This window comes from Rhinatrema bivittatum, chromosome 1 (genome assembly GCF_901001135.1).
Source record: "Rhinatrema bivittatum chromosome 1, aRhiBiv1.1, whole genome shotgun sequence".
NCBI classification, from domain to species: Eukaryota; Metazoa; Chordata; class Amphibia; order Gymnophiona; family Rhinatrematidae; genus Rhinatrema; species Rhinatrema bivittatum.
The window spans coordinates 101,514,567-101,538,428 of NC_042615.1; the positions used below are offsets into that span (position 1 = coordinate 101,514,567).

General features: G+C 41.5%; 1 long non-coding RNA gene across 1 annotated transcript in view; it reads right to left on the reverse strand.

The window, feature by feature from the left end:
* The window catches only part of LOC115080028, a 79,407-nt gene extending 61,954 nt beyond the window's left edge, over positions 1-17,453 (reverse strand). Inside the window, exon 1 of the long non-coding RNA XR_003853491.1 lies at positions 17,350-17,453. This is a non-coding gene — a long non-coding RNA (uncharacterized LOC115080028). The remainder of the gene's footprint in view (positions 1-17,349) is intronic.
* Positions 17,454-23,862: the final 6,409 nt, after the last annotated feature.

Here is a 23,862-nt window from a genome sequence, read left to right on the forward strand (position 1 = left end):
GTGGACTACACGCATTTAATGCCTGTATTCTCAGCCACTTTGGGTCATTTTTAATCATCGGTCCTGCAAACTTTAAAACATTTTTATCTTCTCTTTGGTTTTTGTTTTTTTGTTTTTTTGTTTTTTTACTTTTTCTAGTTAATAGTATGTGGAAAAGTACTTCCCTTTATGAAGCGAAGTCTCGCTGTCATGAGGCCAATGCCTTGGTTTAGTGCCTTGGTTTAGTGCGGCAAAGTATGAACGCTGAAGAAGCAGGCAATCTGTTCGCCAACACGCAGGGGTTGAAGGCATAGTCGTTGTAATTTAAGGATATTTTTGGTAGATTTCAATTACCCCAATATTGACTGGGTAAATGTATCATCGGGACATGCTAGAGAGATAAAGTTCCTGGATGGAATAAATGAAAGCTTTATGGAGCAATTGGTTCAGGAACTGATGAGAGAGGGAGAAATTTTAGATCTAATTCTCTGTGGAGCACAGGATTTGGTGAGAGAGGTACTGGGACCGCTTGTCAATAGTGATCATAATATGATCAAATTTGAATTAATGACTGAAAGGGGGACAGTAAGCAAATCCACGGCTCTCGTGCTAAACTTTCAAAAGGGAAACTTTGATAAAATGAGAAAAATAGTTAGAAAAAAACTGAAAGGAGCAGTAAGGAGTCGTTGTAATTTAAGGATATTTTTGGTAGATTTCAATTACCCCAATATTGACTGGGTAAATGTATCATCGGGACATGCTAGAGAGATAAAGTTCCTGGATGGAATAAATGAAAGCTTTATGGAGCAATTGGTTCAGGAACTGATGAGAGAGGGAGAAATTTTAGATCTAATTCTCTGTGGAGCACAGGATTTGGTGAGAGAGGTAGTGGGACCGCTTGTCAATAGTGATCATAATATGATCAAATTTGAATTAATGACTGAAAGGGGGACAGTAAGCAAATCCACGGCTCTCGTGCTAAACTTTCAAAAGGGAAACTTTGATAAAATGAGAAAAATAGTTAGAAAAAAACTGAAAGGAGCAGCTACAAAGGTGAAAAGTGTGCAAGAGGCATGGTCATTGTTAAAAAATAATATCCTAGAAGCACAGTCCAGATGTATTCCACACATTAAGAAAGGAGGAAAGAAGGCAAAATGATTACCGGCATGGTTAAAAGGGGAGGTGAAAGAATCTATTTTAGCCAAAAGATCTTCATTTAAAAATTGGAAGAAGGATCCAACAGAAGAAAATAGGATAATACATAAGCATTGGCAAGTTAAATGTAAAACATTGATAAGACAGGCTAAGAGAGAATTTGAAAAGAAGTTGGCCGTAGAGGCAAAAACACACAGTAAAAACTTTTTAAAATATATCCGAAGCAGAAAGCCTGTGAGGGAGTCAGTTGGACCATTAGATGATCGAGGGGTTAAAGGGGCATTTAGAGAAGATAAGGCCATCGCAGAAAGATTAAATGATTTCTTTGCTTCGGTGTTTACTGAAGTGGATTTTGGGGAGGTACCCGTACTGTAGAAGGTTTTCATGGGTAATGATTTAGATGGACTGAACCAAATCTCGGTGAATCTAGAAGATGTGGTAGGCCTGATTGACAAACTGAAGAGTAGTAAATCACCTGGACTGGATGGTATACACCCCAGGGTTCTGAAGAAACTAAAAAATGAAATTTCAGACCTATTAGTAAAAATTTGTAACCTATCATTAAAATCATCCATTGTACCTGAAGACTGGAGGGTGGATAATGTAACCCCAATATTTAAAAAGGTTCCAAGGGCACTCCGGGAAACTACAGACCAGTTAGCTTGACTTCAGTGCCAGGATAAATAGTGGAAAGTGTTCTAAATATCAAAATCACAGAACATATAGAAAGACATGGTTTAATGGAACAAAGTCAGCATGGCTTTACCCAAGGCAAGTCTTGTCTCACAAATCTGCTTCCCTTTTTTGAAGGAGTTAATAAACATGTAGATAAAGGTGAACCAGTATATGTAGTGTATTTGGATTTTCAGAAGGCATTTGACAAAGTTCCGCATGAGAGGCTTCTAGGAAAAGTAAAAAGTCTTGGGATAGGTGGCGATGTCCTTTCGTGGATTACAAACTGGCTAAAAGACAGGAAACAGAGTGTAGGATTAAATGGACGATTTTCTCAGTGGAAGGGAGTGGGCAGTGGAGTGCCTCAGGGATCTGTATTGGGGCCCATACTTTTCAATATATTTATAATTGTTCTGGAAAGAAATACAACGAGTGAGGTAATAAAATTTGCAGATGATAAAAAATTGTTCAGAGTAGTTAAATCACAAGCAAATTGTGATAAATTGCAGGAAGACCTTTTGAGACTGGAAAATTGGGCATCCAAATGTCAGATGAAATTTAATGTGGATAAGTGCAAGGTGATGCATATAGGGAAAAATAACCCATGCTATAGTTACACAATGTTAGGTTCCATATTAGGAGCTACCACCCAAGAAAGAGATCTAGGCGACATAGTGGATAACACATTAAAATTGTCGGTTCAGTGTGCTGTGGCAGTCAAAAAAGCAAACAGAATGTTGGGAATTATTAGAAAGGGAATGGTGAATAAAATGGAAAATGTCATAATGTATTGCTCCATGGTGAGACCGCACCTTGTCCACTGTGTACAATTTTGGTTGCCGTATCTCAAAAAAGATATAGTTGCGATGGAGAAGGTACAGAGAAGGGCGACCAAATTGATAAAGGGAATGGAACAGCTCCTGTATAACGAGAGACTAAAGAGGTTAGGACTTTTCAGCTTGAAGAAGAGGCGGCTGAGGGGGGATATGATAGAGGGGTTTAGTCATGAGAGGTCTAGAACAGGTAAATGTGAATCGGGTATTTACTCTTTCGGATAGTAGAAAGACTAGGGGTACGCCATGAAGTTAGCATGGGGCACATTTAAAAGTAATCAGAGAAAGTTCTTTTTCACTCAACGCACAATTAAACTCTGGAATTTGTTGCCAGAGAATGTGGTTAGTGCAGTTAGTATAGCTGTGTTTAAAAAAGAATTGGATAAGTTCTTGGAGGAGAAGTCCATTACCTGCTATTAATTAATTTGACTTAGAAAATAGCCACTGCTTTTACTAGCAACAGTAACATGGAATAGACTTAGTTTTTGGGTGCTTGCCAGGTTCTTATGACCTGGAATGGACACTTTTGGAAACAGGATGCTGGGCTTGATGGACCCTTGGTCTGACCCAGTATGGCATGTTCTTATGGTCATGTCATTAAACACTATCAGCTGAATTTTAAATCCCCTGCGTGTATAAAAAATGGGGGTTATGCACATGACCAGGCCTTGCACGTGCTGTGCACATTTTCAAAGGGCCTGGCCCAAGGAAAGGAGTGGTCTACAGGGGGGGAAAGGCCTGGCTCAAGGAAAGGGGAGGTCCAGGGGGTGGGGAAAGGCAGTGCTGGAGGCGGCCAGTATAGGGCCATTTGCCACTGTGCCAGGAAAGGGCGTGGCAGCAGTCGGCTGGTGGGCACAAGTTGCTTCTGCTCCAACAGAGTAGTAAGAAAAAAAGAAAAAAAAAGAAAAGGTAGGAGAAAGGGTTTAGAGCAGGGGTGGGCAAGTCCGGTCCTTGAGGGCTGCAAACCAGTCGGGTTTTCAGGATACCCCTAATGAATATGCATGAAATAGATTTGCATACAACTGAGGCAGTGTGTATGCAGGTCTCTCTCATGCATATTCATTAAGGATATCCTGAAAACCCGACTGGTTTGCAGCCCTCGAGGACCAGAATTGCCCACTCCTGGTTTAGAGGGTGGGGAGGAGAGGGGAAGGGGAAGGGAGATTAGATAGAGGTTAGGGAATTTCTCTCCAGTCCGCTCCTTAATTGGAGTGGACTGGGAGGAAACTGGGGAAGGCCGGGATGTGTTGCCGCACGAAAATTGCGGAAGTTTCCCCCCGTTGCCCGTGCCGCCCGCATATGCATGTGTGGATTATAAAATCCGGTGTGCATGTGTGTGTGGCCCATGGATTTTATAACATGTGCACGCCGGTGCAAGCATTTTATAAAATCAGTGCGTCCATGTGTGCGCGCCGGGAAGTGCGCGCACATGGACACATGCATACACCTTTAAAAATCTACCCCTATACTGACAGAATTTCTGTAAAAACTTGCATTAAGTTATTTAGATATTTTTCAGGAAACTTTGTAAAGTGTGTGTAATTTTCATAAATTTCTTTCAAGTCTCTTTTGCCCTATGTGTTTGTCTTCATTAGATTGTAGGCTCTACTGAGAAAGGATTGTCTCTTGTCTTTTGTAGAGCGCTGCAATAGTAATAGTAGTTTAAGCAGTAGTAGCTTTTGCTGTGGCCCATTTAGTAACAATGAAGAAAGAAAACATTGGAATTACCAGGTTGATTAGAGACCTGTCAGCTTTAACAGCATCAGACACAAAGAAAATTGTGAAAGAAGATTAGAGAGACAGTGACACGTAGGAAATTATTAGGATCATTCCAAATTCATTTTTAATGCAGTAGATTCATTTCATATAAAAGTTTTACATTTTTTACTATGGCAATTAGAGAAGTGCATTTGTTTGAAACATACACAAAAAACGCCAAATAGATAATAAAATAAAATAATAAATATTTAAAAATGTGTGGCAAAATATTACAACTTTATTATCAATAAAGCATATTTACAATAAAAGCAAACATAAAATGACCATATTGATGAAGCCAATACCATGATATGGCTATGTTTCAGGGGTGATTATATATTTGATTGTCCTTATTCCCTCCTAGCTAAGAGAAGAAGAGGCTGACCACTGACCATAAATGAGTTTAAACGTCACAAACCTAAAAACAGGTGAAAACATTCCTAAATTCATTCAATCTATCATAAGAAGCATCTATGTAGATGGTGCATCTTTGATAGTTAGATGTTATCTTCCTTCAACAGGTTGACAGCCTCAAAAGGCATGACAGAAATCTGAAAATAAATGCACTATAGTAATGTTCCCATATTGGGGTAGATTTTAAAAGGAGTGTGTGAGGTGTACATGTGAGCTCACTACCCGGCGAGCACACATGTATGCCCGATTTTATAACATACACGCGCAGGTGCGCACATGTTATAAAATCGGGGGTCGGTGCACGCAAGGGGGTGCACAATTCTGCACCTTGCATGCGCCGAGCCGCACTGCCTTCCCCCGTTCCCTCCCAGGTTGCGCCGAAATCGGAGCAGCCTGTGAGGGAACTTCCATTCCCACTAACCTAAGCTTCCCAGTCCTTCCCCTAACTCCCCCCCCCCCCACTAGCTCTACTCTAATCCCCCCAAGTCTTATCTTACCTTTTGCGCCCGCCTGGAGGCAGGCGCAGGTTGCGCACGCTGGCAGCCCATGATCCTCTGACACAGCAGCAATGGCCACTGTGTCGGAGGCCTCTGGCCCCACCCCAGCCCACCCATGCCCCGCCCCCGGCCAGCCCCTTTTTGCAAGCCCCCGGACGTACATGCATCCCGGGGCTTTACGCACGTCGCTGGGCCTTTTTAAAATAGGCCCAACGCGCGTAACCCCCCCTACGTGCTTTTAAAATCTGGCCCATTATCTTTTTTCCCTGTGCTTTCTCTGTCCATTGACCTTCCCTATGTGTGTTTGAATTGATTGGTCTCCACTTTGCTTTTCTGGTCTCCATATTCAGTATGTTTCTCTGGCTAAGTTTGACATTTAGCTGGACAAATACTACGATTTTAAAATCACACTTGTCTGACCATCCATGACATAACTGTGTAACCCACTGTACCCCAGGGGTCAGCTTCCCAGCCTCGGGGAGAATTGTAGTTACTGTCCTGAGGTGGGGGATTAGATCTCCAGGGGCGTGAGCTGGGGGCAGGATAACCTGCAGGGCCAGTGTCAGGCTAAGAACACTCCGCATAAATAAATCACTCTCCAGACACACGTTGTGCTCCAAATAACAGACAGTTTACTGCAGAATCTTCAGGATCAAACATAATAACAGTGACAGTTCAGGTAGATGCAGAAATCAAACAGAATCACAGTTCCAAAAATTTTAACTCCTCTCCTTAAGTAACAGCATCTTCTTACAGCAACACAGTAGCCTTGGGTATTTGTTTCTCTTCCCTTTAGTTTCTTTTTTGCAAAAGCTAGCCTGGTACACTCTTTAGCCTCCTTAGATTGGAAAATAGTTACTCAAAAAATGTCCTGCTTAGCTCAAGGAAAAATCCCTCTGGGACAGCCTCAGGATCCTTCAAGCCCCAAAACAAGTTCTCTCTTGCACAGTTTGGCTTCCTGGCACAGATGAGTTCCTGCTTTAGTTAAGTTCAACTTTTATATTTTATTCTTTTAACTTTCAGGCTGTATTGCTTTCTTTCCTTCTTCTCCTCTGCTCTTAAGACTTAAGATATTTAGGGGAAAATCCCTGCACTCCTGGCTGCTTCCTTCTGAGATCCTGGGTGAAGATCACAGCTCCAACCAACTCTTTCCTATGCACCTCTAGCAGATGTTGAAATACAGTTTACCACCATACAAGGCTTCCATAAAGAGGAAACCTGCATTTCCCCATTAAACCTCTCAGTTCTTTTAAAATCTATGCACATTCTGTGGCGTAGGTGCCACGTCTGGATATATTTTTAGCCAGCTGAAAACTTATCCAGCTCTATCAGGGGCAGTCTGGGGGCTTTCTGGAAAGATTGGCATTATTAGGCTAAGTTAGCTGGATAACAATTTTCAACATTATACGGCTAATGCAGCTGAAGAATAGTCCTAAAGATAGCTGGATATCCTTCTAACTTTAAGATCAACCATTCCACTGAATATCCCAGCCTATCATCTAAATTTTAAAAGCCCAGGGCATGCAAAAACCGGGAGATATGAATGTGGCTGGACCGTGCTCGTACTGAGGCATTTTAAAAATGGCCTGGCCACGAGCGTAACTCCTGGTAAGCTTGGAAGTGCTGGGCTCTGTCAAAGGGGTGGGCTGGGGCGGGGTCTGGATGGGACAGGGCGGGGCAGGGGCCAGCCAGGGCAGGGGCCAGTCGGGACAGGGGCCATTAGCACCCAAAGACCACTGGAGCCTGCCTCAGGGGGTTTTTGTCAAGTCTATCCAGTTCCCAGGAACAGCCCCGCAAGGAAATTTGGCCTAGGATTGTTTGGCCTTGTTCGTCTTCTCTTCTTTTCAATACAAACAGATATGTATGTGTGTTTGTCTTCTTTTTCTCAAACTTGTCTCTCTTTTCACTGTGCCCTTGAGCACGGCGAGCCATCTCTTTTCCTACTTTCTGCATACCTATAGTTCTTTGCCATGCAGACATCTTTGTTCTCCTTTGCAACACTGAGGAGTGTTTTCCTCCTGTTCTTCAGCATTTATCTGTTCCAATGTAACAGATTTTCTCTCCAGTCTCACCCACTGGGTGTTACATTTGACAGCTCATGGGACGTCCCCGCAACCCGTGTACTCATTCCTGAATACCGCTACAGCAGGCCTAATTTGTGTGGCACCACCATCCTTGTACTGGCCTCATTCTCCTTAGGTGAGCGCTAGCCGCCCAGACTTAAAGGGCCCACAGCAGGAAACAGGATGTGGCACCCTTGGATGACACCATAGGCTTCAGCCCTTAAAAGGGCCTTTCGGACATCCAGACCTTGCCACAGCAACAGGTCTCCTGTATTCCCTGCAGTGTGTGTTGCCAGTGGTCCTGTTCTTTGTTTCGTCTACCAGCCTTGCCTCATCTTCCAGCCTTGCCTCGTTTTCCAGCCTTGCCTTGCCTCGCCTTCAAGCCTTGCCTTGTCCAACCTTGCCTTACCTCATCCAGCTTTGCTTTGTCTTCAGCCCAGCCTCATCCAGCTTGTCTTCCTTGTTCCCATACTCAGTGTCTCCAGTGTGTCCATGTTTCCCTCAGCTTGCTGCTCTGGATCTGACCTCTAGCTTGGACCTGATTTCCCTTGCTCACTGCCTGCCCAGACTTGGCTCTCCTCTGACTTCCGTAAGCCTGCTGTCTATCTTGTCTTTGGTGTATCTCTGGACTCTAGCCACAACCGCTGCCCTAGGGACACACCTAAGTCCTGCTGGCCACCAGAATCCAAGAGTCCAACATGCGGAGCAGTTGTCTGGTAAAGGTGAAGCTCCAGACAGGGCACATTGTCCAGCTACCAGCATGGGCCTCAGGGGCTTACCCTCGACTGCATCAACTGTGCCACAGCACTAAGGGCTCACACACCCTGCATTTTACACTGGGCAAGTCCGCTCATATTCTCTGTGTTTCTGCTGTCAATGCCTGTGGCCCATGTCTATCCAGACATCAGCTTCACTTCCTTGTTGCACATTTCTCTGCTTCCCTGGCACAGTACCCCCACTTGGCAAACTCCAGAGCAATGGAGGAAAAGGATCCATGGATCAATGGGCTTTTAAAAATTTATAAACCAACTTGGCTTTTATGATCTATGGATCACAGCCTTTTGGAAGTGCCATCTGTAAAATAAGCTCCTTTGTATATTACGAGGGAGCAAACATTTTGGAACAATTGACCCAAGATATGCAATTAGAAAGTTGCCCTAAGATATTTAAGAGTCTGTTAAAAACTGTTTTATTTAGACAAGTTTTTAATTGAATCTTACTTTTATCATATATGACTTTCAGCTAGATAGTTGTTTTGTATTAACTTTTAATTTGCACAGTTCATTGTGAATTGAATGCAGTAGCACTAAGCCTTGAACATCAAACATACACAATTGTTAAAAAACAATAAGCAATAAACAGTGTTCTCAGCATAGAAACAATATGGCCAGTGATGATCTTATAAATAACTAGAACTAATATAAATGAATATAAATTAATTTATAAGCCTTGAACATTGAAGAAATTAATGAAATGAAAGAAGAATGTGAACTTTCACTTACTGTGCTAAATAGTAGATGTAAATTCTTGTTTACATGTAAGATGACCTAATACTAGGTGTTAATGCTACTACTTAAAATTTCTATAGCGTTACTAGGCATTACTAGGTAGTGCTGAACAGAAACATGAAATAGAGATTGTTCTTGCTCCATGGATATTACAATCTAGTTGAGATACACAGACAAAACAAATAGAGGTCAATATTCAGCCATGGATCAACTAGTTAAATTAGCCGGATATAGCTATTTGGCTAACTTTATGGGGATATTCAGTGGCGCCACTGCATCACTGAATATCCCTGGCTATCTTAAAGTTAGCCAGATAAGTATATCTGGCCAACTTTAGGACAACCCAATGGCACGACCAGAGTTAGCCACATATGTTAAGCATGCCTCCTACTTATCCCTGGAACGTCCCCGATTTATGCAGCTAAATTCTAGCCATATAAGTCATTATGCAGCTAGAATTTAGCTGCATATGGCTAAGCATTTAGATGGGTACCGTTTCAGTTATCTAAATAAATGGCTTTTGAATATTGACTCTAACAGGGGGGAACATAAAGTAATAGTAATGAAAACAAAATAGCCTAAATATTAAATAGCATATAGATCTCAAACTAAAAGATGTCAGCAAACCTGTCAGTGTATCTGCTGGCAAAGTGCTGATAACCTGGACTTTTCAATCATTCACCTTATCTAACAGAATTAATTTGAAAATTTTTTTATAAATTGCAAATAAAATATGGCAATGGACAACAGTCTCAGTCAATATTTTGGGCTTTCTTTAAAAGATTATTTAATATTTTGGCTATTTTGTTTTCATTACTATTGCTTTATGTTCCCCATTGTTTGATTCGAGATTTCAATAATGTGGGGCAACTTTTGACTCTTTGGTTTTGAATATTGACCTCATAATTTTTAATAATTACTTCAGTATTACAGTAAAAACATGTTTAAATTCAATAAATGATAATAGTTAGTATGAGAGGGTCAAGATGAGGATTTGTTTTAATTTAAAGCAATTTCAAAGAATTGGGTCTTTAAATGGGACTTGCACATGGACAGAGAAAGAGCAAGACACACCAACACAGGAAAGCCATTCCGGGTACATGGTAAAGCAAGAGAGAAAGTGAGGAGTCTGGTGTTAGCAATAGAGGAGAAGGGCACAGATAGGAGTAACTTGTCCAATGAATGGAGGTCATAAAGAGGGACATAGGGGAGATAAGAGAGGACTTTACAGAGTAAATGTACTTATAGGTGGGAAGAAGCAGATTGAGTTGAATGAAAAAGCAGATAGGGAGCCAATGTAGAGCAATGAAAAGAGGAGTAACATTGTCATAATGAGAAAATGAGAACGGAGGGAGTCCTCAGAGAGGGAATGAGACCCGCCCACAAAATGACATCATCATGCTAACGGCAGAGCCGGTAAAAGACGCCGTTCCATCGGCAATGAAGGTGAGGGGCAACCCACTAACATCAGGTACCATGAGAGACAATCCCGGGCTGAAGAAAACATAAAAAAAAATGAAAAAATCGCCATGAAACTGAAAATGAGAACGGAGGGAGTCCTCAGAGAGGGAATGAGACCCGCCCACAAAATGACATCATCATGCTAACGGCAGAGCCGGTAAAAGACGCCGTTACCGGGCGTCGCGCTCCGAAGGGGCGCGACAAAGGGGCTTTCCCCTTTGTGCTCCCCTTCATGCTAACTTTCGTGCTGTGTGTAAAATAAGTTTAGTTATGTTTGTTATTTAAATAACCTCTAATAAGCTGTTTAATAATTTTGCTTTTACATTCGTAAGTCTAGATGTTCTATGTATTCGACTAAGGAATTATATTTCCTGCTTGTTCAGTTTTCAGTGTAAACCAGCCTGATTTGCATTTTATGCAAGAAGGTTGGTATATAAAAATTAAAAATAAATAAATAAATAAATAATGAAGCTGGAGGAAACATTGTATAATTGAATTTCTAGTTAGACTGTAGTGAACAAAGACAATTCAGTACCTGATCTGTAAGGAGGAGATGGAAATGGTCCAAGTGAAAGGTGACAAGAGTTTGGATAAAGGTATTGGTAATGCGTTCAAAAGGAAATGGATTTGATGATACTACACAGAAAGAAATGACATATTTTAGGAAAAATTTTAATGTCAATAGAGAAAGGAAGAGAGAAGACAAAGACAACCGTAAAGTTACAGGCCAGGAGGATAAGAAGGTTGATAGTGTTAGCCACATAGAGAAAAATATGGAAGGGCAGAATTGAGTTTGGAAGGTCAGTCTTGCCTATGTTAATTTTATGTTGTTATATCACAGAAATAAGCCAAGATCTGAGATTGGATTCCAAGTGAAAATTCCAGCACAGAGAGATAGATTTGGGAGTTATTGGCATAAAGATGGTATTGAAAACCATGGGACCAAATGTAAAGAGAGAACCCAGAATAGCATGGATAGTGATGGAGGAGGATCCACCAGGAAATTAGGGGTGCACAGTGAACATATTTTAATTTTGTTCATTACTTGTTTGATTTTATTTCATCTATTTAAAATGAAACAACAAATGAAAACAAATGACTCCCCCCACCAAAATAAAAAGAAAAAAGAAAAATGTTGGGTCCATACTGCCCCATACCTTCTATTACCAGTGCTGGCTTTGAAACCCCCACAGCACCTTACATACTCTTCTGGACCCCCTTCCTCCACTTGCTCCATCAGCAGATCTAAGGAGTAGGAGAGGCCATTATCATCTTGAGACAGATACCCAATGGGGCTGGAGGAGCAGAGGATTGCTTCTACCCTTTAGACCTATGGATGGAGTAAGTAGTGGTTGTTGTTGTTGGTGGTGGTGGTGATGGTTGGGGTGTGTGTGTGTCATATTTTGAAAATGAAACAACAAGAATTTTGATGAGATAACCAGAGGGGTGACAGAGCTGAGGAATCTAGTGGGAATTAGGTCAGCAGGACAGTAGATGAGCAATTTCTCTGTGACTTTAGCAAAGGAACAAAAGGCATTATTTTATTTATTTTATTTTATTTTTTATTATATGTTTATTAGATTTTAACAATATTTATAAACAAATAAACTTTGCATGGTAATTCTGCATAAGATTACATATAAGAAATATATTTTCTCCTTACATCATTAAACAGGAAATATATATATATATTTTCTTTCCGCTTTTCCAAAGAAATATTGGAGAGGAGATAGAAACAACACACGGGAGAGAATTTAGGAAACTAATTAACAAAGTAATGCACTCCTGCACCTACCTATCTTTTAATGCACGGGTAACTTACGGCACGACCCTTTTGGCATCTAAGAATTCTCTCAAATGATCAGGATTATAAAATACATATACATTCCCAGGCATTATTTTATTTTAAAAGAACTTCCATACCATCATCTCTATGGAAAAGATTGTCCAAAGTGGTATACAATCAGGAGGATAGAAATATACACACAATAAAAATATGTACCCTCAAATTATTCAATAAAATTACAATATATCATATTCTTCATGCAAATATATATATATATATATTTGCAGCATATATATATATATGTATATATATATATATATATATACACACACATTCTCTCTCTCTCTCTCTCTCTCTCTCTCTAGCTCAAATACAACAGAGAATAAAGGGATGGGAAAAGAGCAAAGTTGAGGAGTGGAAGAGGCCCAGTGGAGAATTCAAAGACAGTAACTTTCAAAGCGGTGCACAGGCACATATTTTTGCATGTGTGTTGGCCTGCATCCAGGAAAGCAACAGTTTTATAACTGGGAAGGAAGACACAAAGGAAGCCGGAAGAAAGACACAAAGGAAGCCACAATTATCACTGCATCATTGATCGTTTATTCATTGACATGTGTAGAAGACTCCAACCACAACCATAAGCACAAGCATATGCTGCATTATCTAAACCAAGATAAGTACAATCTATTTAGGTATAGCCCTTGAAGGGGAATACAAGACTTTATAGAGCATAATAAGAAGTGACCAATGATTATAAAGCCCCAGCGCTTGTAAAGGCTTTTTCACATATAAGCCATCAGTTGCAAGGGCGCTGTATAACGGTCACTCTTTATCATTGATATGAACCATTTTCACATAGCAGAATATCTTGATTTTTGACAGTTTTACAACTTGCATGCACATATGAAGTAGCCTGAGTGCATGCACATGTAAGCCCAATTTTAAGTGGGCACGCACCTAGACACGTAAATCCCATGTCTACTGCTTGTCAGAGTATTTTAAAACCAGCACATGTCCATGCCATGACCAGTTTCATCAGTTCATCCAATAGTTCTCCCAATGTTGATCTAGGTCCTCCAAAACCCCTGGTTTAATAGCCTGCACTCCCCCCAGTTACCCCAGACCCTTTAAAGCCCTCCAAAATGGCTGTTTTTTGTTTGTTTGTTTTTTACAAATTACATCTCCTACATAGCAAAAGTAAACCTACATGCCAGTAGACCTGGGTGTGCACTAGGGTGCATAAGTATTTACACACATATCTCTTGGCTACACCCTGAAACAGTCACACCTACAACACCTTCAACATGCCCAGAGAATACCTACAACATGCCTCTTTTGAAATTGAATAAGATGTGTGCTCAGCGGGAGATACGCACACATCTGGACGGCTTTTAAAATTCGGTAGGCAAGCGCAAGTCTGACTTGTGTGCACATCTTCTGATTTTGGTGCTCATCAGGATTTTAAAATCCACCCTAAAATGTATTTTGTGAACCTTGTCATGAAAGAATTCAACCACTGAGTGAACAGAGAGTGAAGGGGGAACAAGTGGAGGTCCGAGGCAGCGGTTTGAAAAAAAGAGGAAATCATGGGGAAGAGACGACAAGAGTTGGAAGCAAAAGTATCAAACAAACTATGGGTCTCATTTTCTAAAGTATCGCAGGCCTGCGATACTTTAGAAAATTGCGCTAATGGGGGCAGGGGGTCGACTCGGGGGGGGGGGCAGTCCTGCGCTAGACGGCAGCGATCGCACCGCCGCGGTGCGATCGCTGCCAGTTTCGCACCCAATAGCGCCACCATAGAAGGTGTAGCAATTGGGCGCGAAATAGGACGCGAAAAGGCCCTTACTTTTTCGCTGGCGGCGCCGCTTCGCGGAGTCGGCCCCGGTGACGCCCCGACTCCTCCTCTTCCGGGGCCGACTCCGCCCCAATTTAGGTAGCGCAGGCGTGCGCTACCTTCGCAGGCTATCGCAGGCTTGCACTAACAGCGCAAGCCTGCGATAGCCTTGGTAAATAAGGCCCAATGCTGGTTTAGCAAGTATAATAAACTAGAAGGATACAAGCTTGAATTTCAAGTGCGGACCGTTGGCATAGAAATGGAAATTCAGTCAGAGATGCCCTATAGAACAAATGCAGGAATACAGGAGGCAGATGTTCGGGGTGAGCCAAGATTTATTTACATATTGAAAATGGCACATACATATACTTTTTCCATACACTGCTCCAAAATACTTCTTTAATGTGTGTATTAACCAGTGAATGGAAGTACTCAAACTTTTAATACAGTTTGAAAATCTGTAATAACTGGATTTCATATAAATATTTACCCTAAGCCCTAGTTTGTTAATGAGAAAGCTAATTTAGCCTTTGAAAATTGTTCCCATATCTTTAGTATTGTTTATCAAGTTGAAAGTGATAAAGATCTTATGCTGTGTATGTGTACATACTACGTACATTGATTAAATACTTCCAGCTAGAAGTGGCTAGATTTCAAATGCACACCCTGAATATGGAAAGTGTTCAAGTCTGAATCCAATTTGAAAGGGTTCATACATCTTTAATTGAAATCTTAAATGACTTATTCTCAATGTTCTAATAGTTCATTATCTTATGCTATGTATTCATAAAAAAGAGAAGACTGAAGAATTCTCCTTATCAGTAGGTATAGCTCATATTTTGCACAGTATTTCTTCTTATCTTGTTTCATAAATAAGATTTAATTATGCTCAATATCATTAAAATGATGAGAAAATCTTGTATGCATTCTACAAATATAGCAAACAAATGAGGGTGGGCTGACAAAGAAAAGGTAAAGAGAGTACCACTCCTCACGGCAAAAAAATGATGAGATGGATAAATCATTGATCCCACGGTTCTATCTATACTTCTGCCTTTGTCTCTATTGACTAACTTTAACTCACCATTGACTCTGATAAAAACATATGTTCTGTATATTACAATGAGCTGCCATCCAGGAGATCCATAATTACAAAAACTGCATGTAGGATTTTAATTTGTATATTCTATATATTCTATGGTGAGCTGGGTTATTACATGCAGAGTAAATGGCTTTTAATAAATTTCAGAAAATATCACCTTATGCTAAAAAGGCATGTTCTGCAGTTTTTTCAGCAATAATCATATAAAAAATATTCTGCTGTGAAGATATGGGTTTCATGGATAGAGCCCTTGGGTGCAGCAGAAAAATGAAATGTCATAATTTTCAAATCTTTGTACCCTGCACATGTCGAGAACAACAATTACTTGCAAACGTGAGCGCCTCTGAAACACTTAAGAATTTTGCATTAATCAATGCAGTTCAGAGTGATTTAATGTTTCTGAAGTGCATCAGTTTGAAAGCAAGGTAAACAATACTTTAAAATCTATATAATAAAGTGTACCTGCACAGTAAAATAACTGAAATTTTAAAAAAGGTAGAAAAAATAGTAGAAAAAAACTCACAGACTTTCGGTGATTGCATGAAACTTTACTTTTATAGAAAATAATGGGAAGGGTCTGCAGAATGTCACTTATGTGAGTGTGAAGAATGTTTTTCCAGACTTTTTATGTACTGTTTGATCACTTTTAAAAATATAATAATTTATTTTTACTGTGTAGTCTAATGAGTGGCCAAGTAATATAGACCTGTATTTGGTGTTCTGCAAATAATTGCAGAGAGGAGTAAATCTCCATGGGACAAAGCTGTTTGCCTTGAATAAGTCAAATATAGTTTTTTTTAGCATAAGGAAAAAATGCTGTGCGATGAATATCTCTGACTAATCAGTCATTTTCAGGACTGGAATTTTGCTGAATTGAGATCAATATGTATTGCTGTGACGATGTTCTGAATTAAATGAATAGGTCGTATTATCACTGTATAAATAAAAACTTGGAGATGTGATGAAGAGGTTTGTATCTCAGGGAATAGATGACAGGGCACACAACTCTAAGAAACTTTCTGGTCTCATTTGAGTTTAAAGATTCAACTCTCTTTTGCTCAATATCACCTAACAAAGGGCCAGGCTCAGTGACAGTTGCACTTTTGAAAGGGGTCCATCACTGCATTTGGAAGCAGAATAGATCTTCATATTTTGCAATATGATTTACAACTCATGGAACAGTAATTACAATCAAGGGTATGGATTCTGTTAACTGCACAGGGTTTTTCTTTATGAGCCTCTGCACTCCCTCCCTTTGACTACATACAACTCCATGATCTATCCATGAGCACTTGTAATTTTTCATTGCCTGACTGACCATGACTGTGAGAATAAGCAGGAGATAGCAACAGCTAGAGCAGTCTTTGGGCCTTACCAGCTTTGCCATCCGTTTCTGAGGTGGCACTGTTACCAAAAGATAATGTGTGTGTACCTTAGGAATAAAATCGATGTAACACTTAATATGTTTTCTCAGATTTCTGCAGCAGTTTGCCCCACTTTTTTCTCTCTTTATCAGCTAGATAAACAGGACCTTATGCTTGTTCATTTGCTGGTACTTGGTCATCTAGATTATTATAATGGTTTTTTCATGGGCATTACTAGTATATCTTTCTGCCTTAGGGTTGGATTTAATATTAAGGATCCCAAAGGCAAAGTACTGAGGGTGCTGGGTTTAACCCTGTAAATGAGAGAGCAGCAGGGGGAATCACAATTTTTGTGTGCTTTCAGAATTTGGCACATATCTGTTTTGCTTATGCCTAAATCCTGCCCTGCTTCGCCAGCTGCAACTGCGTCAGAACGCTGCTGCACGACTGTTGATAGAAGTGAGTAAACAGGAACTTATTATACCCATTCTGGCTGACTTTCACTGGTTCTCTCTGCAAATCTGAGTCCAATTTAAGCTTTTGACTATAGTTTATAGACTGTTATACTGGAGTTGTCCTATGTATTTAACTGAGGTTCTTTTAAAAGGAAATACCTAAAGTACCTGACTTATCTCTGCTTTGAAGTAGCTGACCAGTCACAGAATTTAATAGGATTATTAGAACAGCAAGTTCGACTACAATTAAAAGTATCAAAAAATAAATACATTAATAACCACAAATTTCCAAACAATGCAAAAAAGAAAATATCAAACACTGTATAAAGATTATATTAAACATTAATCCAAACTATTCTGCCTGGTAAGCCCAACTTATTCCCAGCAAGAGAAAATAATCAAAAAAAGATCAAGCTTCTTTCCCAAAAGCCATGCCTCTGCACTCTTTTTAAAGTGTAAATAATTTACCTCATCCTGGAGTTCTTGAGATGCTGAACTTCAGATGACTGAAGCAAAGTAAGTAAAAACCAGCAATCTGGTGGAATCCAAAGGAATGAAATACGTAAGACCTTGTGAAAATCTAAGACTTAAAGGAACATTTAAAAATCAGTCAGAGATATGGTCAAACTTTTTTTTTCCAGTTAAAAGTTCAGCTAATATATTCTGAAGCTCTTGTAACCTTTTAATACTGCATTTGGGAAATCCCATAAGAATATAAGATATTAGGGATGTGAATCGTTTTTCAACGATTAAAATTATCGTCCGATAATGTTAATATCGTCTTAAATCGTTATAGAACACAATACAATAGAAATTCTAACGATTTATCGTTAAAAAATCGTTAAATCGTGTTAGTGCGCACTAACGGGAGTTAGTGCGCACTAACTCCCCGTTAGTGCGCACTAACTCGATTTAGTGCGCACTAACTGAAAATGATACAAATAAACACTTTCCAGGTCACTGAAGGTCAGTTAGGAATGAATATGTGTTCCTATTGGCTGGCTGCCCTCTTATCTATTGATGTTACCACTGAGGTGATGGTTGGAGGGATGGGAAATGGAACTGGAAACTCATGAACACCAACAGAAAATGAAACAAAGTGTTCACACTTCCCAGGTCAGTAAAGGTCACTTAGGAATGAATATGTATTCCTATTGGCTGGCTGTGCTCTTATCTATTGATGTTACCAAGGTCACGTGACTAGAACTTGTTTGTTTATTATTTTTGTTAGCAGGCACGTGAAATTTGCCAATCACAGTGCATTTTAGAAAGGTGGTCCTGGCTGGAACTGTACACAGTTCAAATATATGTAATTGATTGTTGGTAACTTGGTAAGTGTATTTTTTAAGTAGCCACACTGGCACCAGTATGTTTACTTTTCCTCCTACTTAACTCACTAGCTCAGCTTTGTAAGAAGGGCTTCTCTGCTTGTGTGTTGCTTTTGTTTGGTGTGAGGAGAGCAGAAACATCAGATCTTTATTCAATCTACTACAGTCATCTCTTATATTAACCTACTCAATTTTTTTTAAATGATTTTAAAAATCAGGAGGGTGGGGGATTTATTTTAAAGGGTCATGGTGGGTTTTAGGGTTGCTTTAGTGTGCTGGTTTCCCTGCCCTCCCCCCCACTGGACCCCAGGTAATATAAGGCACTTTGGGGGGGTTCGGGAGGGTGGGGGATTTATTTTAAAGGGTCGGGGTGGGTTTTAGGGTTGCTTTAGTCTGCCGGTTTCCCTGCCCTCCCCCCCACTGGACCCCTGGTAATATAAGGCACTTTGGGGGGGTTCGGGAGGGTGGGGGATTTATTTTAAAGGGTCGGGGTGGGTTTTAGGGTTGCTTTAGTGTGCCGGTTTCCCTGCCCTCCCCCCCCACTGGACCCCAGGTAATATAAGGCACTTTGTGGGGGTTCGGGAGGGTGGGGGATTTATTTTAAAGGGTCGGGGTGGGTTTTAGGGTTGCTTTAGTCTGCCGGTTTCCCTGCCCTCCCCCCCACTGGACCCCTGGTAATATAAGGCACTTTGGGGGGGGTTCGGGAGGGTGGGGGATTTATTTTAAAGGGTCGGGGTGGGTTTTAGGGTTGCTTTAGTGTGCCGGTTTCCCTGCCCTCCCCCCCACTGGACCCCAGGTAATATAAGGCACTTTGGGGGGGGGTTCGGGAGGGTGGGGGATTTATTTTAAAGGGTCGGGGTGGGTTTTAGGGTTGCTTTAGTGTGCCGGTTTCCCTGCCCTCCCCCCCCACTGGACCCCAGGTAATATAAGGCACTTTGTGGGGGTTCGGGAGGGTGGGGGATTTATTTTAAAGGGTCGGGGTGGGTTTTAGGGTTGCTTTAGTCTGCCGGTTTCCCTGCCCTCCCCCCCACTGGACCCCTGGTAATATAAGGCACTTTGGGGGGGTTCGGGAGGGTGGGGGATTTATTTTAAAGGGTCGGGGTGGGTTTTAGGGTTGCTTTAGTGTGCCGGTTTCCCTGCCCTCCCCCCCACTGGACCCCAGGTAATATAAGGCACTTTGGGGGGGGGTTCGGGAGGGTGGGGGATTTATTTTAAAGGGTCGGGTGGGTTTTAGGGTTGCTTTAGTGTGCCGGTTTCCCTGCCCTCCCCCCCACTGGACCCCAGGTAATATAAGGCACTTTGGGGGGGTTCGGGAGGGTGGGGGATTTATTTTAAAGGGTCGGGGTGGGTTTTAGGGTTGCTTTAGTGTGCCGGTTTCCCTGCCCTCCCCCCCACTGGACCCCAGGTAATATAAGGCACTTTGGGGGGGGGTTCGGGAGGGTGGGGGATTTATTTTAAAGGGTCGGGTGGGTTTTAGGGTTGCTTTAGTGTGCCGGTTTCCCTGCCCTCCCCCCCACTGGACCCCAGGTAATATAAGGCACTTTGGGGGGGGTTCGGGAGGGTGGGGGATTTATTTTAAAGGGTCGGGGTGGGTTTTAGGGTTGCTTTAGTGTGCCGGTTTCCCTGCCCTCCCCCCCACTGGACCCCAGGTAATATAAGGCACTTTGGGGGGGTTCGGGAGGGTGGGGGATTTATTTTAAAGGGTCGGGGTGGGTTTTAGGGTTGCTTTAGTCTGCCGGTTTTCTCGCCCTCCCTTTCCCCTCCCCCTTCCCCCAATTTACTAGTAAACTAGTGTGTTGTCTTACACTAGCCAGCCACTACCCCTGTGTTGGTCCTGGACTTGCAAATGCACGTGAGCCTTAAATTTATAAATAAATTGTTTGTGTTAGTAGTGCAAGTATAAGTAAATATAATATTATGGGGTAGCCTAGTGTCAATGGCTAGTGGCTGGCTAGTGGCTACTAGCCACGCCAGTGAGCCACTAGTCAGATTACTAATCACACAGTGACCTGTCACTGACTGACGAAGTCACTCACTAACTGTATTTAACCCTTCTATATATTTTATCTATTAGGTGCTGCTCAGTACACTGCTGTGCCAGCTTACTTGTTGGTACTGGACTGGACTTGCAGCCATAACGTTTTAAAATGTTTGCTGGTAAGAAGAAGAGTGCTACTGGAAAGAAAATTCCAGTCAGTAGGAAAAAACTGCGATTTGATGATACCCCTTCTACTTCAGCGAATGTAAAGGAGCAAGGTAACTTGCAGGACAAGGAAGGAGCAAAATCTGGAAAGGTGAAAGTGAAATCTGTGCGGCAGCAGCAAAGTTTATTGATGGATGAAGTGCTACAGAAAGTGCTGAATAGAGAATCAGAGGACTCTGAGTCTGAGGAGGAGGATGACAATGATGATAATCAGGATGAGGAGAAAAACACCGCCAATGACAGTGATAGTAGTGATGATGAATCAGATGATGGTAGTCCGATTGTCAAAAAAACCACTGTCAGCGCCAGTAGTATCCTCTCTAGTCCTAAACCAGTTGAACTTTTGCAGGTTACTACAAGAACAACTTCTGCTACTTCTACTCCTAGTACTACTACTCCTACTCTGATGACAACACTGACAAGAAATGTCCAGCCTAGAGTAAGGGACAGTAGAAAAACATCTAAGGTTTGGAATCATTTTAATGTTACGGATGATTGGAGATGTGCTCAATGTATCCATTGTAAAAGGATGGTGAGCCGTGGAAGAACTATTGGACATCTTACTACCACCAACATGAAATATCACCTTGAAAGAGAACATAAAGCACTGTTGCTTGCAGAAGAAGCTGCAGGGAAGCCACAGAAGGAAATTACTTCAGAAGATTGTGTGTATGTGAAGCAGAAGCAGTCTTCTTCTTCTCTTCTTCCCCGGCAGCAGCGGCAAGCTACTGTTGAGCAGATGGGGTGGTGTCCTTCTTCAATTTCACAGACTAGGAAGCAAGTAGTATCCAAAGTGGTGACACGACAAATTGCTGTAATGATTGCTGAGGATGATCAGCCACTGCAGATTGTAGAGAATAGTGGATTTAAGAAGCTGATCCATCTTTTAGCCCCTGACTACAAAATTCCTTCAAGAACTACATTTACCCGTCAGGTGATTCCTTCCCTGTACTCACAATGTCGTGCTGAAATGCAGATTGTGATGGCAAGGGCAAAGGGAAGGAGCATACATCTCACCACTGATCTTTGGACTAGTAAGAATGCAACACATGCATATTTGTCTCTAACAGCACATTGGTGGCAGCTGGATGAGGCATTAACTGACAGCACAAGCACAAGCAGTGGCAGTAGCACCAGCAGCTCCAAAAAGCTTTCTCCAGGATACCGGTGGGCTTTACTGCATGCTCAAGTGCTAGACCAGAGACATACTTCTGCAAATATCTTACAGACAATTCAGGGGATGATGGAAGGATGGAAAGGGCTACTTAGAAGCAGTGATATGGAATGTTTAAATGGATATATCATTACTGACAATGCTGCCAATATGATTAAGGCTCTGGAGGATGGTGGATTCAAAGGCATCCGATGCTTTGCACATACACTGCACCTGGTAGTGAGGGATGCGTTGGGGCTAGGTGCCAAGGAAGTGCAAGGTACTAGTCGTCAAGCCCTGAAGCGGTTGATTGAAAAGTGCCGCAAAATAACTGGGCATTTCAATCGCAGTGTGAAAAGTGGGAAGGAACTCAGAGAAAAACAAAAAGCAGTTAGGGCACCATTGCATAACCTCGTACAGGATGTGCCTACCAGATGGAATTCCACCTATCTTATGTTGGAGAGGTTGTCTGAACAACAGACACCTCTGCATGATTTGGCAATGGAATCTGAAATTGGATTGGAAAATCCACTTGGATGTCAGGACTGGACAAACATTGCACAGATGGTGCATGTCCTCAAGCCTTTCAAAGTATATACTGATGCACTGAGTGCAGCTACAGCCACGTTAGGTGATATCATTCCTGTAATATATGATCTGGAGCAGGTATTACAGGAATATCTGCATCAGACAGATTTGTCGAAGGAAGTGTTGCAGCTTGTGAGATGCTTAAAAGAGCAAGTACAGAAAAGGTTGAAACCTCTAATGGAGAAGGATAGCTATATCTTAGCTACTATGTGTGACCCACGTGTGAAAGGCAATGTTGCTCTCAAGTGCAATACTCTTGCATCCTGGACAAATAAGTTGATTGAAATGGTTAAAAAGATTTCAACTCCTCCCACTCCATCCTGCTCAGCTGCTTCCAGTTCCACCAGCTGCTTCCCTCCCATGATGACAACCCATTCTCCTCCCAAATTTCATGAAACTGGTCCTATTTCAATAGCAAGAGCAAAATTTGTCACATTTCAGAGTGGTGGGGCTGCTAACCAGCAGCACCTGCAAGAGAAGGTTGCAGAAATTCATGTGAATAATTTTCTCTCTGAGCCAGTTGAGAGCATGGAGTCAGATCCCCTGAGATATTGGGCAGAAAAAGCTTCAATGTGGCCTTATCTTACCAGAGTAGCACAACACTTTCTTTCCTGCCCACCCACCAGTGTGCAAAGTGAACGAGTATTTTCATTGACAGGGAATATTGTGAGTCCACTCCGTGCACGTTTGAATCCAGACTTAGTAGAGGAATTGGTTTTCATCAAAATCAACCTTCCGCTGCTTCATAATGTGAAAATTCGCTGTGACTGGGAGGAGGAGTGAGTCTCTTGTCTAGGATGGGGATGCAAGGTCATTTGGGAACACAGCAGGATGGAGCATTCAGCAGAAGCACTGCCAGTGCCTCATGATAGAACTGCCCCTGCCTCTTCACCTCAGGTGTCTGCTGTGCTGTTATCATCTATCTTGTCAGCTTGATGAATAAGGACTTTGTATGTGCAAGAAAGAAACCTAAGTTTGTGTCTATCAACTGTGTGCGCTTATTTAGCAGCTGTTAGAAAACAGGCAGTTAAAGTACTTTTGAGTTTTGACCATAGTCTCTCTAAGCAGTTAATGTATATCATACTGTGATAGGGGCATGGTTTATTTTTCAGGCTGAGACAGTTTATAGCTCAGCTTACCAAACCGGTCCTGGGGATTCCACAGCCAGTTGGATTTTTAGAATATCCACAAAGAATTATGCATGAAATACATTTGCATATCATGGGGACTCAGTATATGCAAATTTACATCATGCATAAAATCCTGCTGAGTGAGTGGTTATTTATTTGGAAAACCCTGGTTTGTAGGGACCAATTTGTCTCACTCTCTAAATAAAGCCTGACCACGTAAGTTAGTGCCTAAATCAAAACCATCTCCAGTTGTGTCATGAGTTACCTAACCTCCCTGTGGTCAGTAAAAGGTTTCTCTGGCCGAGATTTAATTATTTCTCCCTGCGGAGCAGATACATGTTAAGTTGAATTTTCAAGTTGCATTAATAAAAAACAGCATTTACGTGTTTACATAAATAGCATATACTTCTTTATATAGTACAACATGAGTAAATCTACACGTGTGAAAAAAGGGATGGTCTAGGTGTTCCCAAGTGGAGGCCAACATTTATGTATGTTAGTCGCTATTTTATAAGAGATTTACTGTATGTGTAGATTTGGCAGCTTTATATTTACTCTCACTCTTTATCTGGAGTAAGT